Below are 20,501 nucleotides of genomic sequence, written 5' to 3' on the forward strand. Positions count from 1 at the left end.
TTGAATTGCCTTAATGTCACGTGATCGCGTTTGCTCTGGCCGCCATCTTGAAAGCACCTATACGTCTCTCTCTCTCTCTCTCTCTCTCTCTCTCTCTCTCTCACACACACACACACACACACACACACACACAACGGAAGAGAGATAGAAACAGAAATACATTATTTAAAAAGTGTATGTTTATGTAAATGTGTGTATATGAAAATGTAACTCTTTGAATAAATATCTACGTTTCTTTTAGTATGTGTATAACGAGTGTTCAATGTAACTTTGATAAATATGTCCGTGTGTTTATGCCACTATTATCAGTAGTGTAACTGTAAACTGTTTTTATTCTCATATGCGTGTATGTTTTTTTTTCACTGTGTGTGTGAGATGTCTGTAGCTGCGTATTATTATTATTATTATTATTATTATTAAGGTTTAGGGGCTTATAATTTCTCAAATTAACATGTAATAGTCAAATATTTCTTAATTTTAAACAAACATGAGATTTTTGTCTTTTCTTTATTTTTTCATTATTATTACATGTGGTTTATTATAGGTATTATTTGCTGATAGTGGTGGTAGTGTTATTATTATTATTATTATTATTATTATTATTATTATTATTATTTGATTTTTATTACGTGTGTGTATTCCAGGATTAAAAATGTGGGTGTGTTTGACTTACACAAACGTGTTAATGTGTTTAATTTTTTGTTTTTAACACGACTATTTTTATATGAACACGTGTAGGTTTGAGAATGTTTTTTGTGTACCTTTTGTTTTATTTGTGTAAATTAAACTTTAATTAATTAAAAGATGGGATTTTAGAAAAGTGTGTTTCTTTGTTTTGTTATGTATGTAATTAAAATAAAAAAATATTGTGTATATTTATGATATTATAAATTTATTTTAGTTAAAATATGTTACTACGTATATGCTTTAAAGATGTGTGATGTTATATATATATATATATATATATATATATATATATATATATATATATATATATAACTGTGTTTTATGATGTATATGTAAGTAAATGGGTGTGGGTGTTTTGTTGAAATAAGTTGTGTCATGTGTGGGAGAGAGAGAGAGAGAGATAGATAGAGTGTGTGTGCGCCCGTGTGTGTGTGTGTGCGTGTGTGTGTGGTCTTAAATGAAAACACTAATCTGTGTTTATTTATGTGTGTATCTATGTGTGACTCTATTTTTCCTACGTTTAAGCAATAATACATACACAAGTGAGGTGTGTGTATATACTTGGAGTTAAGAGTGTGCATGCTTTTTTTCTTGTATATACTGAATATACATGTGTGTACGTACGCCGTACTGTGTACCCTGCCTTAACATGTGTATGCATATGTATAGTGTGTGCGCGTCTGCATAATTGTGTGTGTATACGAATGAGTGCGAGTGAGAGTGGGAGTAAGAGTGGGAGTAGAACACAATAAGGGGGAGGGAGGAGCTCGAGTGAAGGAGCCAGAGTGAGAGTGTGAGCGAAGGAAAGGGAAAGAAAAGAGAGCAAAGAAAGAAAGAGGCGAAGAAAGAAGGAACAAGGAAAGAAAAAGAACGAAGAAAAAGAAGGAGCAAGGAAGAAATTTAAGTTCGAAGAAAAATAAAAAAGAAGGAGGAAGAATTTTTTAAAAAAAGAGAGAAAGAGAGAGAAGAAGAAAATTCAAGAAAAGGCAGTCCTGTCTACGACTGGAGAGGAGGTGAACTCCATTAAAAGTGAGAGTGAAAAAAAGAAAATCCTATGTTGAATGACCAAAAAATAAGGGTCCTTTAAGTAATATACCTACCTATATACAGATATATCTCATCACTACCACATACAGCAATTTATATTATTATTATACATGTAATTCAATTATCACATAATATATATTATTCACGTATGTATAGTTAGATAAAACTGTATATTCGAATTTGTATGTTGGTATCTTCATCTTTTTCCTAGTTCTTCGATATAATTCAAGGATTCGTCACCTTACGACAAGAAATACAGATATATTTTTACATATATACACAAAAATAACATCAAAGCGAAAAAAGGACGATCTTTACACGGTCTTTCTTGTCATACAGGTAAACACGCATTTTCTTTTCTTTCTTTAAAGAACTCGTTACTAAATACATTTGATAAATATGCAAATAGGTATGTATATTGTACGTTTTAAAAATATCGAATCTGCGCAAATGTTTCTCTGCAAGGTGCGTCTACTTCATCCGGCCTCTCCTGGTTGGAGAGGTGTAATTGCATTGCCAACCAAAAAACGACTTCATTTTCTCAGTCTTTATTTTCCTTTCTTTCTTTTATACGCTGTCTATAGGAGGAAGTGAGTTGTTTAGCAAGTGGGAGATTGGCTTTACTTATTAGAGAGAGACATCAAGACGTTATTGCTTTTATAGAAACTGGAAGTCGGTTGATAAAAAAATCGGAATGCTATATTCTTGTTAACTTTTCAACTATATTTGATTAATATAAGTATTTACATTATTCAGCAATGAATCCTTATATTTCTTAATTTATTCTGAATCATATATCTAATGTTTCAATACTAAATGACAGTTTTGTACTTCTATTTTTATATTTAACAAGAATTATTTACTAGAAACTTTTTTATTTGATTAATCTTTTTATTTTTTTTTTTTTTTCATGTATTTAAAATCAATATTAGATTACTCTTATCGTTTAAAATTTAAAATAGTCTCTAAAAATGAAATGTACGAAATAAAAATTTAAAAAATAAAACAAAATGGTGGTAGAAACCCACCCAATAAATGTCACGGTAACATTTATTGGGTAGGTGTCCATCAACATTTTGTTTTATTTCTTATTTTGAAATGATTATCGAGTCTTCAAAATATATCGCGGCCATCCTTGTTTTCCGCCACCGTTCAACATTACTTGTTTTTTGAACCGAATAAACCTTTTACATTGAATAAAAACACTAAAAACTTATTCAGTTAGATAAAAAAAAAAAGAAAAATTAACTTATCTTGCCTTTGGTAATATTTATTTGTTATATGTTTGTTTTTGACAACTTTCATACAAACCAAAAATTTTTAATGTCGAACTTTAAAATGTTAATATATTATTGTTTTGTTTTCATTTTAAATAATCTAAAGCTTCTATATTTTTTACTTTATGAATTTTAGTATCTGAATAAGAAAATATATTAAATCCTTTATTGGCGTGAAGATCGCTAACTATTTCGCGGAAATATTTGGTTGTGTGTGTTTAAATATCCTATTTAAAACTTATATAGATATAAGTATGAAATACTATTATTTTCTGTGCCGGGTTTTAATTTAAATTTAAAAATGGGTGGGAGAAATTAGACAAAACAAGAAATTGTGCTGGGTTTTATTTTTTATAACTACTTGCTACATGAAAATTTTACATGCTTAATTATCCTGTTTTGTTTATTTTCAAAATACTTTTTTTCTTTTCATAATTAGTGCACGATAATTTTTTTTTTTTTTTCGGCAAAAACAACCATGTCGCTTTTTTATTGTGCCGAATGTATTTTCTTTTGTCCCCCCCCCTTTTTTTTTTCTTTCTTCCTACTTTTTTTCTGGATTACACGAAATTCAATTGAATAGTTTTTAATGAAATATTTTCTCACCTAAAAACCAAAGCAATATATGTGTAAAAATTATAATTTCTTAATTTAAAGCTACTTCCTACAGTTGATTTATTTTTTTTATTTTTTTTATTTTTTTTTTTTTAACACTTTCTCTACATCCCGAATTATTACTACACCCCTAAAATTGAATTGAATCTTGGATGATTTGGTCAACATTTTTAGTCCTCAAAAACAGACTTTTTAGCCAATGGACATTTTAGTCAATAACTTTTTCAAAGGATATTTTAGCCGATGTATAAAATAAGAAAAAATAAAAATATATGTAGGAGATTAAGTGTTTTTTTTTTTTTACTTTAAAAGGATTTTAAAGATACACTTGTCTTGTCACTTATAGAAATGTGAAAACTGTTTTATTTTGTAAGAAATTAATACATATTTTCTAATTTTAATATTGTTAATTATTTTATACATTTAATTTTAGCTTAATTAACTTAAAGCTTAATTTTGTATTTTTAATTTAATTTTACAATTTCGTATTAGTCAACGTCAACCGCCAAAATGTAACGTTTTGCCGGCATGTTTCCTTGTTTCCTCTCGTTTTATTTTGTTTTGTTTTTATAACTACCAAATAACAATTTTAATTAATGATAGTTTTGTTTTTTTAATGCTTTCAAATAGTTGGTTATATTGAAATATTATTTTTTTAACAATTTGGGATCTAAACAATACCGTAATATAACCGAATTGTTTATAAAAAAAATTCAATTACAGCCGTTTTAAGGCTGAAATCTTCAATATCATAAAATATCCAATTTAAACCGAATATATTTTTGTTTTCTATTGACTTTTCATTCATAAGAATAGTCTGAAAAAAATGATTTTACTTCATTTTTTAACTGAAATTTCATGTCGCTAGAATATAAAATAATACATTTCAAAATTAAAATAATTATAAGTAAGGAAATAAGTAATATTAAGTGTTAAAAATATCTAAAACGAAATCTTCATGTTTGCTTCTCCAACCTGTCCCTTCCTCTTCCCCACTCTATTGTGTTTCCCGCCCAGATTTTTTTTAGTTTTTTTTTTTTTTTTTTGTCTCCTCTCAAAATTTTGATCCCGACGCTTTTCGTTTCTGCTCCGCTATTTAAGCATCACAATCGAGTAAGAATTTTCATTTTATTTAACCGTTCAACTTTGTTCGGCGCTGTAAGCTACTTTCAATCAGGCTTTGATTTTTTTTTTTAATCTTTTCTTTCTTTGCACAAATCTTTCTAACTTAATTCAGAAGAATTCATACGACATGGCGACTCATATCGGTCGCTACAAAAAGAGGTGACTTTCTTAAAAATAATTTTCATGCAGATTTTTAGAATTAACCCCCCTTCCTTTTTTTTTTTTTTTTTGTTCTAACAAATTAATAATTTCTATGTACTAAGGGCAAATAAAGAAGCAGAATGTGTTCGTTTTACTCTACGTACATTTTCAAATGACACTAACTTTATAGCCGGTGTAACTTTTTTTTTTTTTTTTTTTTTTCGACGTCATTAAATAAAAACAATTTTATTTTGCACTCAGATTTTTTTTTTTTTTTTCAAATTTGATTATATATTTTTTAAACGAAAACCTTACAAAGAAATTTATTTATTTAATTAATTTAAAGTCGGAAATTTCAGTAAGTAATTGATTTTATTTTCATTTTTTTTTTTTTAAACATTTTAATTGATCGCGTTTTTTTTTGTTTTTTTTTTTTTTTTGTTTTTTTTTTTTTTTTTTTAGAAATAAAAAAAAAAATTAATCTTATTAAATGTTACGATATCAACATTATATTAAATAACTTTATTCTTAAAAACTGTTGATTGATTCTTCGAAGAGCTCCGAACTTTTGAAGAGTTGCCTCCCTTGAAACATGTTATCGTGCAATTGGTATTTATTATTATACGGATTTAGAAAAAACGCTGTCCTTTCTCGTCACGCAAAGTCTCTCTCTTTCTCTCTCTCCCGATACTTGCTGCGGGCCTGTCAGAGTAAAATGAAACCTCATAAAAAAAAGTATCCAATACAGAACATTCCTAAAATAGTTTTTCTTCTTTTTAGTAAATAAAACTTTCGTAATATTAATACGTTTGTGGTGGGAGTTTGATTTTAGTCTAACAGGCCCGTAGCCAGCGCTTGAAGTAAACCAAGAGTTGTATAAATGTTTACTTTTTAAATGTTTAAATTTCCGTAGTTTTCTCCATATCAATATAATTCGAGAATTGTTTATTTAAAAATCCAATAACTTGGCTTGGAAATTTATTTTTTGTATATATAATTTGGTACTCATACAGAGTGATCCGTGCTGAAATAATAACGTTATTATTTATTTAAAAAAAAAAAAAAAAAAGCCATTCTGAACATGGAGAGGAGAGAGTTTTGTACCTATTCTGTACTTTAACCTTACAATTGAATAATAAAAAAAAAAAAACATAAAACTTTAATTAAACATGGAAATACGATTCAAAAAAAATAGCGCGGACCACTCTCTGCATAGCACCTATAATTTATATTTTTCAAATTTGATTCCTAACTTTCAAACTTTTATTTTGATGTTTAAATAGGTTACAGGATTGAGTCGGTCCCGAATCTTGGAAATGGTCGAAACTTTTTCAAACCCACCTTTTATTTCTCGATGGTTAGGGGATGAACTCGTCGTTTTATTTTATATCTTTTTCGCTGCTTCCGTCATTTCCTGAACTGAATCGGGATTCTCCATCAAGACTGACTACGTAAATACTGAAATCCACTAAATCCTCTTTCCTTACAGGTATCTTTTTGAAATAAAATACTATTTGAAACCCCTCCAATAAATATTACCGTGACATTTATTGGTCGGGTTTCAAACAGTAGTTTATTATTCTTAAGTCATTGTCAAGACTTCAAATATTTAAGTGTCAATTCGCGACCATTTTCCTTGTTCTTACGTAACGCTAGATACTATCTGTTTCTCAAATCGAATAAACGTTTTAAATTGAGTAAAACCACAAAAAACTTTACCAGATAAGTAGAAAAGTAATTTATCTGGTACTGTCCGAGATCAGTGCTAGGAAAAATACAGCTACCGGAAGTCGATAAGGTTCATTATGGAACGAACGGAGTAAAGACCTGAAAAACAATCATATTTTAATGAAAAAATTACTTTGTGTTATTACTAAACAAAAAAAAAAATGACATTTTAACAAAAAAACTTCTATTATCAAATAATAAAGCAAATATTTTATTCAAAACAATTTAGTTTTAACACTTTTTGTTTCGTTGTAAAAACGATTATTTAATTATATAAATTATATATTATAAAATTTTATTTGGTACTCATTCAGAGAGTGATCCGTGCTGAAATAATAACGTTATTTAAAAAGCCAGTCCTAACATGAGGAGGAGAGGGTGTTTTGTACCTATTCTGTACTTTAACCTTACAATTGAAGAAAGAAAAAAAATAAAACTTTTATTAAACGTGGAAATACGATTTTTAAAAAAAGCGCGGATCACTCTCTGCATTAGCACATTTTATTTAATCATATAAATATTATAAAGTCTCTTTAATATATTTTTTATTCTTAGATAGAATGTCTTTCGCAAAACGGTTATCTCCAAACTTTATATATAAAACTTAAAAATACATAATTGCTATAACTAAAGTGGGTTTTTTTTTTCTGTTTCGTCGTAAAACAAGTGTTAAAACTAAAGCATTTTTTTTTTTTTATGATTATATGGTTTTGTTTTTTCGTGTCTTGACTCCGTTCCATATCCACTTCCGGTAGCTTGATTTTTTTCCGAGCACTGATCTTGGACATTACCACTTACCTTGCTTTTAATCTTTTTTTTTTTATACCGGACCTGTACGAGAGTGCCCACCCCCTAAAGATTTGGGCTTTACCTCCTCTTCCAACCCCTTTTTTCCGACAATTATAGATTACAGATTTGCTAATCATATTGGCAGAAAAAATTGTGGGAAAAAAAAATAAATCTAATGACTTTTAAGTAGGGGGTTCACTTTCTCGTTATAACGTGCTACTTCATTGCTACCTGACTTACCGTCCATTTCTTGACCGACGTGTCACGTGATTGAAACTCCATTTTAAAAGTTCTTGAAATTTTTTATTTATTTATTATTTTATGATACTTAAGTTTGTGATCTATGATAATCGTCGAAAAAAAAAAGGTGAAAAACACATTTTAAGGGGTGAGCACTCTCGTACAGGTCCGCCGCATTTATTTTTTGTATATATTTTTTGACCACGTTTTCGTGCCAATGTGTATTGTAAAACAAACACCGTTTTTATCTTTAGGTTAACTTCAAGTTTGGCATCCTTGTGTTACAATAGGCTTTCTGCTTTCCAGTCGACTGTACGAAAAAAATCATTTAAAAAGCCCTCCCACATTTTATAATGCTGGCATCATTTCATTTTTATAAATAAAAGTTTTTTTTTTTTTTTTTTTTTTCGTTCAGCCGACAGAACCACAGAAAGCCTTTGTTAACACTAGGATGCCAAACTTAAAGATGATCTTATTTTTTAATCCATATTTATCCATTTTAATTATTTTCCGCTTTTTACCAATTACTACTTTTCCGCTTTTGTGACTAGGAAAAATCACCTGCAATTCGACTTCTAATATGGCCGATATAAGCGAGATAACTGTGTAAATTCTTTCGTTGTAAACCCATTGTCCTATTTAAATCCCATTTTAACTTTAAAAGAAAGAAATATTGCAAAAATTATATTTATAATACAGATATACTTTTTTTTAGATTTCATTAGAAAAATGTCTTGTAAATCAACAGAGGTCTGTCTGTCCTAAGTCAACCCTTTGGTAAAGTTGTAAAGCTTATAAAAATTATCTTTTATAATTGAGTTTTGTTTTTCTTTTACTTTAATCACATTTATAAAGAAATGTGATTAGATGTTTTAGAATTAAAATATTAAATATTTCTTCCTTAAAATGCTTTTATATTTTCTTTTAAAAATTATTTCAATATAAACTATTTATCTTTGATGTTTATATTATTTGTACGCTATTCTACTAAAATTCTTCAGTTAGTCTAAAGTATATGGTCTAAGGAATAAAACTAGGTTGTAAACCGCGTGTCAGACATGAAAAGAAAAAATGTCGATAATTAAAAAAATATATATTCATTGGCTATTGAAATGTATTAAGGTCTATCATAGTCAAATATACATGTTAAAATTATTAAAACATTATTGTAAACATTCTCTCCTCAGTTTCTTTTTTATTTTTTTGCAAATGCAAAATAGATTTCTAGTTTAAATCAGACCGGTCTTTGCTGTAAAAAGTTCCATATTAACTACTATTCTTCTTGATTTACTTGCCTCCCTGTAAGGTCAAATTTAGGCACATGGTCAGCTTTTAATGTGGATGGAAATGGGCTCCCCCTAAAACGATGGGGCACTCTCTTCCAAAGACGAAACAGAACTACACTTTGAATTATTTACTTGCGAACAAGGTAAATAACTTTCATAAATTAGGCACATGATGATCTTCCTGTGTCGCATTTTGACCCATTGATTTTTTCAGTAGTCACCATGGGCAACCCTACTTCAGATATCCATAATGGTTGAAATAATTTTCTATAAAAGAGTTATCACTTATCAAGGTCCACTCCAAGATACGAGTTAATGAATGTACAGAAACAGGAATGTTGGGCAGAATTTGATTATTAAAGGGGACAGCCAAATAAGAATTTGTTTACATTGGACTTGTAGTCAGCTGCATAGCAGACGGACAGTTCTAGGAAAGAAGCTTTGTTCATGGAACTTGCGTTTAGATTTAGGCACAGATAGAATGGGGGAAATTGTTGATAGTGGTTGTAGCTAGACGAGTGCTTTTTATTAAAGTTGGGGGTGCATAAATTGAAGCTCTGGCGAGCACTTGCTATGCATATACTGATAAAACAAAGCCAAGATTGCAATGTAGGAAAGAAGTTGTAAAGAGAAAAAGGGGGGTTACCTATGAGATTTGGAGCCAATTTTGGATTCTGTCAAGGTAGGACAGTGCTTTGAGTGGCTCCTCACCAGATGTGACAACAATATTCCATTTTAGGGTGGATTTGACTCTTACAAAATATATTTACAATTTCATTATTGCGATCATAGTTGAATGATAAGTCAAATTATTCTTGTGTATGAGGATCCAACTGGAGAGCACCTAGAATAATGAGAGTACCTGTCAATGAACCAGTTATTGTTAAAATAAAATCTATTATTTGCAGATTATTTTTAGTTTTTAGTTTTCTTTTTACTTTTTCACCCCAAACAAGGTATGCATGTAAGGGGCTACTATTTGGGACCAAATTTACAGGGATACTATATAGGGAGTTGAGCAGCAAGGTGTCTGTTTACATTACACTTGCACTTCTGCATGTCAGTACAGTCAAGCAGGGACCTGGGAGAGAATTCCAAAATCTGGCAGTTTGAGGGATTTGAGTGGAAGGCTTTCCAGCATCTAGAAATCTCTACAGTGTACAGGTGAAATTTTTCTGTTTGTATGGTTAGTTGGGGGGGGGGGGGGTACAAGACCTTCAAGTTCATCGGAGCACTTTCCATTAAAATACTTGTAAAATAGATGTAACATTTCGCTGATAGAATTAGGAGTTTGGTTGACAATGCAGGATCTATTAGATTGGCAGTTTTGTTTTTTTTTTTTTAACCCTGTCTAGGAGTGAGAGATTAGTAGCAGATACACCAGCCCAAATATGGCAGCAATACTCTATATATGGACAAATGGTGGTCTTGTAGAGGTACAAAAGTAGCTTTCTAAAATAGTAAAGAGAGCTCACCTTCTTCACAGCAACCTTGGTAATGGCCTTAATGTGTTTGTTTCAATTCATGTTCCATTTGCAACTTCTGGATCTATAAAGATTTGAAAAACTTTGAGCATAAACTTTTTCCTAAATTACTGTATAATTAAATTGGCCTCAAAAGAGTTGCTATGCCAAAAAACTAAAGCGCTATCTTCAAAAATATTGATTTTTTTTTAATTCAATTTTCACACCCCAAACAAGGCACAGTGCCACTTTAAAGTAGGGGGCTATTATCGGGGACATAAGTTGCAGGGGTATTATGAAGGGAGATGAGTAGCAAGATGTTTGTTCACATTAAACTTGAACTTCTGCATGTCAGTACAGTTGGGAAAGCAGAATCCTAGAAGGGAGTTCAAAAGTCTAGCAGTTCTGGGGAAGAAACTATTGGAGTAGAAGGCTTTCTTACATCTAGGGATCTCTACTGTGAAGGGGTGGGACTTAGCTACTTGTTGGGAGTATTCACCATTAAAGTACTTGTAGAACAGGCAGAAGGATGCAACATTTTGTCGATGGGACAGAGGCTGAAGCTTAGATGACAGTTCAGGACCTAACAGGTTGGTGAGTTTCTTTTGAACCCTGTCCAGGAGTGAGAGACAAATAGCAGATGCATCAACCCAAATGTGACAACAGTACTCCATACATGGGCGACTGGTGGCCTTATAGAGATACTTTCAGGTGTAAGTAGTTTTCTAGCCTGATAGAGAGAGAGAGACCGCCTTCTTCGCAGCAGCCTTGGCAATGCTCTCAATGTATCTATTCCAGTTCATGTTCCCTGTAAACTTTAGGCTGAGGAGTTTAAAGGAAGTACTTTCGGGTAATGTATTCTTCGCCATGCTATTGGCGGTAGAGAAGGTTTCTTGTGATTAATTATTGAAGGAAACAAGCTTAGTCTAGGCAGCATTGAATGTGACCATCCATTTTTGTCCGCATTCCACTAGATTGGAGGTCATTCTCTAGTGTTTCTGCCATTTCCTTAGATATGTGTTCATTTGTTTTCCCCTTGTGCCTGTTAAAGGAGTTGTCATCAGCAAATATATCCATCTCAGAAACAATTTTATCAAGGATGTCATTTATGAATATCAGGAATAGGTCTAAGGATAGACCCCTGAGGTACTCCTGCATTTATCATATTGTTTAGATGTACGAATGTCAAGGACAACCTGGATTTTTCTCTTACTTAAGGATTTAATTACATTGTGTATTCTTCCAGTGATACCCTATGCTCTTATTTTCCTTAGATCATCGTGCTATACCCTGTCTTAGATATATCGAAGGCTACTGCTCTACCCTCCCTTGTTTTGTCCAGTGAACGGTATATGCGTTCAGAGATTAGTTAGGATATCTGTGGAACGGGCTTGCCTAAATCCATATTGTTTGTCTGTCAGGAGTTTAGCATCTGTAAGGTGATGGACTAGAGCTTGATTAATTAAGGACTCAAATATTTTGGCGAAAAGCAGGAGAAGGCTAATGGGGCGATAATTTAATGGGTCAATTCTTTCAACAGAATTCTTAAAAACTGGTACCACAGAAGTGGTTTTCCAGCAGTCAGGAAAGCAAGATTCATTAAGGCATTTGTTGAAAAGTTTGGAGAGAACTGGAGCAACATCAGCAGAGCATTTTTTTAATAGCACAGCCGGGATTAGATCAGGTCCACATGCTTTTGCGGTGTCTAGGTTTTTTATGATACTATGTACCTGAGAAGCGGTGATTTTCAAATCCTGTAGTATGGTGTCTGTCCGCAAAGGAAAATCGGGGAGGGGAGTAGTGTGCCGGGTCCAATGTGGAGTTTGAGGCAAATCGACTGGCAAGCAGATTAGCCTTTGCAAGCAACTTCATGATTGTTTGATAGTGGGGGAATCGTTGACTGCCCATTATTTACTACACTGTTGTAGATTTTCCTTTATATGTACGAAGTTGGTCTGTTGGTTTTTGAAATTGATAGCTTGTTACATATTCTGTTTCAGTGAATGATGGTGTAAGTCAGATTTATGGATGGCAAAAGACTAGTGCTTTGCCCTTTTCTTTTTCTTTTTTTCCCCACACAATTCAACTAAGAAAAATTTTATTGAAACATGTATTATACAAGCAATAAATGAATTTGGCAGGTGTTGCTGCACCACTTAATTCAACTTCAAGTTTTTATCCAGTTGTAACCTAGTTTTTTCACATTGGCATTCATTCATACATTAGAATGATTCAGGTGACAGATAATAAACTCTGTAGCTTCAGACTGAGAGGATGTTAATGCCTGGGAGGATAAATTCCTGAGACAAATGAATTTTGCAAATGTGTCATTCCTTTCTACAGTATTATTTATGCTCCTCAGAAAATAACAACTGCTGATGATGGGGAACATGTTGGGTATATATGTATGGTATTCCCTGCTAAACTAATTAACCAATCATTATGAATTTTGGAAAACAGCTGATTGATGTGATGTGAGCTATATTTAGATTTTTTAATGAAATTTTAACCATAATTATTAGATATCAATTAATAAATATTCCCACTAATTTCAGTTTCTTGGAGAGAAGGAATAGGGTCACAACATTCTATGATATTTAAAAAAAATTGAATATATCAAATTTGTTTTGAATTTGATGCATAAACATTTAATATTAAATAGCATTCCCCGAATTTCAATTTCTGAAGACCTAAGCTTTAAATTTTTTATATTATCTGTAATCCAAATCATGTAATGGATTGTTATCAAAATTTGAAATTTAGATTCAAACGCAAGATTTCTCATCATTGTATCTTGATTTCATGTTTTGTAACAATATAAAATTGGTGCAAAACTGTTCAGTGTTCGTTTACTGTGTATATTAGTTTATATTGTTCTAGCAGAATGTTTCCTGCGATTGGTAGTTTGGCTAGTTAATAATAAAATTATTTAGCACCACTTTTATGTTGTGAATATATATATGCTACTAAATTTTGTCTAGAACACTTGTTCCAATATTGATGAAAATCCATTAAATGATTTTGATTTTAGAAAAATGTCTACAATTTGAGGCCTATTCTTAAGTGATCTTAAGAAATTAAAATTCAGGTACTCTTTCTTAATTTATAGCTAATAACTATGGCTTTCATGCAATCAGAAATATTTGAATTTTCAAATGAAAAGTTGTCTCCATGCTTTCTACATTTGATAACTATGGTTAAAATTTTCTCAAAATCAACAATTTTTACCTTATATAACTAACTATATTAAACAAAATATAGTTCATATTATTCAACCTTATACCTATTAGCTGTATTTCAACATTCATAATAATTTATCAATTAGCTTTGCAGTTTAAACTAAACGAAAAGTGATGCACTTTGTTTTATTTACATACTAGCGAGGGGTACCCGGCATTGCCCGGGTGTTTGGAGGGGGGTTAAAAAAAAATAAGTATGAGGATCAGTAGGAAAAGTAAGTATGTGAAAAAAAAAAAAAAAAACGTGCAACGTTAACCATTGCCCCATCGCGACATGCTAACAGAAACGCATTTGAATTTATTAATTACTTGGATTTAGCAGGTGTGCATTTTAATGAGTTAATGAGGTCAAGTTTGACTGCGGGATTTCATTAACTGCTGAACGCTTTTTTTTTTTTTTTTTCCCCTATCCCCCAAGATGTTATAGGAAAAAGACTAACCCACATGTGGCGAGCGACAAATCTTGAATATTTATCTTCCCAAAATTGAGCAAATTAAATAGACAGGCAAGCTTCGTTGTTAACTGTGAGATATTACGATTTATATGTGATATAAAAAGTTTTAAAAAGTTGTGAACCGAGCGACCGCTTCTCTGAAAGAAGCCTTTTGTAGACATACAGAAAAAGCGAACACACATACATACATTTTCGCTTTTATATTTATAGATTTATTATCAGCTTTTCAACAACCCAGACTTGTGGAACTCTAGTTGTTTTTGTCCTATCTATAACCTTGGTTTTTTTTTTTTTCAAGACTAAGGTCAGTAGGCATCTGCTGTCTTTTCGATAATCAGTTTTCGTTCTTTTTAGCTCCTTACATCAAGTGGCTTCATGCCTTGTATGATGTGTTTTCCATAAAAAAAAAATATTTAAACTAGTATGTCTTGAGTTTGATAATAAATAGTCGGTAATGATGATTTTGTGTTGCCTATTGTGTAGAACAAAATAAAAAGCTCAAATTAAAAGATTTGGGAATTTATGGCCAAAGAACACTACTTACTTTTTCCCAAATGCTATATAAAAAACTGTTTCGCCATTCTTTTTCACCTTAAATTTCTGTCAGAAACAAAATAATTTTCAGTTACAGTTGCCGATTTTAAGACTTAATCCTGCTCAAAGTTTTCTTTTTGATTACACAGGGTAAGATGAAGGTATTTTCACTCCCTGTCTAGTATCTACTGTGACTGACCTCATCATCACTGGCGCTTATCATTCATAGGATAAATTTTCTTTCAACCAATCTCAATATAATGGGACATTAAAGTGGTGCAAAACTTCTGCTCAGGTCTAGACTATGAAATGGGAGGGGGTTGCACTTTCAAGTTCACATTTAGAATCTATTTTGTTTCCTGTAACAATTTTAAAGAAATTTAATTCATTATTTTTACTTGCCTCTACTGAAGCAACTACGGTATTTTCTCAGATAAGTTGGATTGAACAAATGGGCATCTTTTACCTTTTGATACCTTTGTATTTTTATAATTATTCTGATGATAAATGTCAAAAGTAAGAGTGCATTAGTGTTCTGTATTGAGTCCAGAGCTTTTCATTTGTGTCTTAGCAGCATTGTTCAAAAGAGATGCTGATTTAATAATTGCCTGTGAAAAAAAATTGTTTAATTAAAGACCTAAAGAAATGCTATGGAAAGTGAATATTATCAAAATCAACATGCTATTCGGTTGTTCTTGTGTTGGAAATCTCCATCTGCTCCGTCTATGGAAAGGGAGTCAGATGCTTTTTCTTACCTGTATGCATTAGGTTCACAATAAGTGCAGTGAAGTTTGACACAAGATTACCAAATTGTACAAGAAGTGTTAGACATTGGTGATGGATGAGAAGTAGAGAAAGTAAATTTGGATGGTAAAACTATTGAAGTTGTTCAGAAGTTTTGATACCTTGGAGCACGTGGTGGTACTATTGTTGTGATTGCAAGAATTAGAAGTGGGTGAGAACTCTAGCCATTACTGACCAGCAGAGCATTACTACTGTCTATCAAGGGAGGAGTTTATATAACATATATTCAATCAATGAAACCTGGCCAAGTAGGATTGAAGACAAGCATTGCATGGAGAGATGTGTATGTGTAATATGAGTCTTGTAGACAGACTTATCTGATGATTTCAGAAAAAGAATAAATACAGACAGTATGTGTGCAGAAGAGTAGGCCAGTGGTATGGATTAGTTGATGTAGAACAGTTACATTAGTAGGTTCAGCTCACAGTCAAAAGTTAAGGAAAACACAGGATGGAGGGATAAAAATGGACCTGACCAGAGATAGGTTACTTTAGAAGTTAGTTTCTTAAAACCCCTCAATGCATGCCAGCATGTAAAACTGACATTAAACCAAATGAAAAAACTACAAAATTGAGTTAATTTGTATTATTCAAATTGATTTAAAATCATGGTAATTTGTATTATGTAATCAGAAAGCGAGATGAACATTTTATAAAATCTGGAAATTCTTTTTGGAAAAAAACTATTTCAGGAACAATAATTCATAGTTATAGTTAATTACTGAACATTATTTGCTAAAATGTTCTCAGTAATTGTTATTTAGTAAAACCTAGGATGGACATCCGGTATTGTCTGGGAAGTTGCTTCTTGGCTTTATCCTTGTATTAAGATTTTAATTTTTAATAAGTTAAAATGTTGTTGCTGTTTATGGGTGTCTGATACAAGGCAGACCTCACAATTATATTTAAAAAAAAAAAAAATAAAATGATATGAAGTTAATATCATGTGATTCATTATAAAAATGTTATTCAGAAAAATGTTAGGTTTTATAAAAATCTATGTGAGGCATTCCATAGTAATGCCTCCATTATTATTTTTTTTTTCCACCTGAATGGATCAGGAGATTGCAAATTGCATTGTTATGATGATTAAACTTAATGCATCATCAGAAAATTTCATTTCTCTGTTGCAGATATTGATGTTGTGAGACTAAGAATGCAACCCCTGTTTTGGATGTGCATCAGAAGCAGAGATGTGTCATTAAATGTCTGGTAAACGTGCATCGAGAATGGTGGTGACTATGTAGAAAAATAAATTCTAGAACACAAAAGATTGTTCATTTCCGTCTTCGTAGTTCAAGTTCTTAGTTTAAAAAAAATAGGAGGCTTTACTTTTGGAATGACTCATATGACAAAACACGCTCTGTATGCCCATGCACAGCCATTAAAAGGTTGCTCGTTTAAAAAACATTAGGAGGCTTTACTTTTGGAACAATCCTTGTAGAAAATGTAATTCTCTTAACAGAACAGTTTTGCATCAATTTTATGTCCCCTTGCAATGATTTTGATTTTAGAAAATTTATGCTTAAGGGGTTTTAAGAAGAAATTGAAATTTAATGAATCTTGCTTAATTGGTATCTAATGGCCAGGAATCAAATTTAAGGCAAATCTGAAATATTTGAATTTTCAAATGTGATGTTGGTGCTAATATTATACCTTTAAAAAAATCCTTTAAAATGTTCCAGAGAAACAGAAATTTGGGAAATACTTATTAGTGTAGCTCATTAGGCCTCTGTGTCTAGAAAGTTATGATCAATTCCTTGGATTGTAAATAATGTTTTTGTTTTTTTTTTAAAATAGTTCGACAATTTTTAGACAGTTAATCTATAAAAGTATTTTTAAGATATTCTGATTGGTTCCGCACTGTCATTATAATGTTAAAATATGATTTAAATATTTTTAATCATGCAAAAAAACTTTGCATAAATTTGCTAGGTAACTTTTAAAAGCATCTTCTTCTACAAAAAAATGGATAAAGCAGCTCCTTCTGTGGAAATTGATGAAGTCTTCCAAAAAGATGAAAAAAAAACAGCTGAATTAAAAAATAGTTTCGTTTTCTCTTGTTAGATCAGAAATAATTTGATGCAACAAAATCCGTTATTGCCAGAGTTCGCCTAAGCTAGTTGCTCTACCAAGGTTTGAGATTTTGGTCTACCCTATTTTTTTGCTCCGTTTGTATACCAGTTCACAACTGTGACCAATACCTATGTAGATCTTTCCGTTATTATGATCCTATATATGACACAAAATTGCATTTGATGGTGAGGGCCTCAATTTGGGAGTGTGAAGTGATTTCTTAGTTTTACTCTCACCTCACAATCAGGGTCTCATAGGTTACAGGGTTAGCCTGATAGTATATACGATGCAAGACTTTAGCTATGCAGCAGGATTGATTATTCATCAACAACACTCCATTTGCAACAAATTCATTGGCCTGGCATTGAATGAATTAGCCAGTTGAAATGTTGTTAAACGAACTCACTGTCTCGCTCATTTCATGAATAAAAAAACTTCTAATTCTTTGTTTGCTTCCTGTAAATAGTGTCTATATGCAACAAACACGTTACTTTGTTTGATCTATTTATAAAATATAGTTAGACCTCAATTTAATTTTATAAATAATAGTTTGGCTTCCCAATTCTCTCCCTGCTCTTTATCAATGATCTCCCAAATTGCATTCTAAGTTCACTTGTCAATGACACTACCGTCTACCCTTGTACTTCAAAGGGTGGCAATGACGAAGATCTCTTTGAGTGTAATGGAGTAAAAGGTGACTTTTTTTTTTTTTTTTTTTTACTGCAAACAAGACACAGTGCCACTTTGTAAGTGCCTACTATTTGGGATATTATGTAGGGAGTTGAGCAGCAAGATATCTGTTTACATTACACTCAAACTTCTGAATGTTAGTAATCAGGGAAACAGGAATTTGGGAGGGAATTCCAAAGTCGAGCGGTTCGAAGGAAGAAAGTTTTCTGGCATCAAGAGATCTCTACTGTGTAGTGGTGGGATTTTGCTGTTTGTCGAGATGGGGGGTTCAGAACTTTCCATTAAAATATTTGTAAAATAGACACAGGAATGCAATATTTTGTTGATGGGACAGGGGTTGGAGTTTGATTGACAGAGCAGGAACTATCAGCCCTGTTTAGGAGAGAAAAACTAGTAAAAGATGCACCAGCCCAAATGTGGCAATACTTCATACATAGGTGGATGGTGGCCTTGTAGAGGTACAGGTGTAAATAACCCTCCAGCATGATAGTCCACTTTCACAGCAGCCTTGGCAATGCCTTTGTTCCAATTCATATTCCCTATGAATGTTATATGGAGGAGTTTGAATAAAGAGCTTTCAAGTAGCATATTATTTGTGACGGCAACCAGTAGTTAAAATTTGTAGTTATTAAAAGAAAGAAGCTTAGTCTTGGCAACATTGAATGTGACCATTCATTCATGTTCCCATTCCACTACAGATTGGAGGTCTTTCCCTAAGGTTTCAGCCATTTCCTTAATATGTATTTATTCATTTTCCCTTCATTCCTGTTATAGAGCATGGTGTCATCAGCAAATGTACCCATCTCAGAGATAATTTTATCAGGAAGAGCAAACCTTGAGGCACACTCACATATCATGTTTTGATGTATGACCATCAAAGATAACCTGGATTTTTTTCTTATTTAAGAAAGATTTGATTATATGAAGTATTTGTCTAGTAATACCATATGATTTAATTTTCATAAGACCATCGTGCCATACTCTGTTAAAGGCTTTAGATATATCTAGGGCTATTGCCCTAGCCTCCCCTGCCTTATCCAGTGCATGGTATATTCATAAATTACAGTTAGGATACCTGCAATAGAACAGACTTGCCTAAATTCATACTATTGGCTGGAAAGAAGTTTATATATTAGTTGGTGGACTAGTGGTTGATTGATTGATTGATTAATTAAGGACTTAGAGATGCGTCCAAAACCAAGCTTCTTTCTTTTCACCACTAATGTTCTGATCCCTACTTGGCATCAATTGAAATGAATGATTATTGTCTTGAGGAAGCACCTTGCATTGACTTTTGATTTTAAGGTCGTCAGCATTTTGTATTTTGCCCTAATAATATAAAATATTATTTCAGTTTTACATTTACACACACGCAAAAAAAAAATAATAATTGCACTATCAGGGTTTGAGTTTAGTCTACCTATTGCATAATGGATTGAAGTTCTGTAGTCACTTTTGGACGTTTCTAACCCATAGCTAAAATTTAGATCACGCATGGAAGAATTGGAAAATGTATAATTTGTACTTGGGACCATCTGGCCTTGGTCAAGTCTTATATGAAGCAAAATATCAATAACCTATTTTCATTGACCTAATATTCAGCATACTTCCCAGAGGAATTAGTGATGCTAGTTATAGTGTTGGCATAACTTGAACACTGCATGCCAAGTCCAAACCAGTAATTGTAATACTACTTCCATGAGATGTATTGTTAATTATATGGGGGGTCATCATCATACTTGTTATCTTATAAGATAAAGCGAGATTTTTCTCCTATTTTATTGACCAGTAAAGCTTTCAGTCCAAAAGTTGCAGATCAACATTGATTTCAGTCAACATATTTTTGGGAACTGTGTATTTATTCCATTCGCTTTAAATAAATTTTACATTTTATCTCGCTCAAAATCTAAGAGTCATCCATACACAAAGTCAAGAAATTTTGTCCACTCAGATCTGTCTGCCACATTCAACAGAAAATCTGTTAGCTATTCTACATTTCTCAACTAATCGTAGGATTCTTCCCACAAGAAGTAATTAACTATTTTAAATTTTACCTTCTCAATGAAAGGAGCATACCTAGTGATTTTTGGAGTCAATAGAACAATTTGATAACATTTGCTTACAGTATTTATACTGTTTCTTCTCATATCTTATTTCTTACAGAAATATTGATTTGAAACCTAATAGGAAATATATTTCCGATACTAGTGCACTTATTGATCCGTGCTGAAATAACGTTATTATTTAAAAAGCCGTTCTTAACATGGGGAGGGTGTTTTGTACCTATTCTATACTTTAACCTTACA

The 20,501-nt window shown here is 31.8% G+C and overlaps 1 protein-coding gene across 5 annotated transcripts in view; it reads left to right on the plus strand.

Annotated features, from left to right (window-relative positions):
• Window positions 1–1,080: 1,080 nt before the first annotated feature.
• Window positions 1,081–20,501, plus strand: part of LOC145296009 (uncharacterized) — a 31,817-nt gene continuing 12,396 nt past the window's right edge. The window contains exons 1-2 of one of the 5 annotated variants that reach the window (XM_080142046.1): window positions 1,081–2,073; window positions 6,176–6,381. The gene's annotated coding sequence lies outside the window, so the exon portion shown is untranslated. Of the gene's footprint in view, window positions 2,074–4,629; window positions 4,740–6,175; window positions 6,382–9,054; window positions 9,079–20,501 lie in introns of those variants that run through there. The other 4 variants (XM_080142056.1, XM_080142029.1, XM_080142038.1 and 1 more) reach the window with 4 other exon arrangements.

This window comes from Euprymna scolopes, chromosome 2, assembly GCF_053919585.1.
Source record: "Euprymna scolopes isolate OS-2025 chromosome 2, ASM5391958v1, whole genome shotgun sequence".
Taxonomy (NCBI): Eukaryota; Metazoa; Mollusca; class Cephalopoda; order Sepiida; family Sepiolidae; genus Euprymna; species Euprymna scolopes.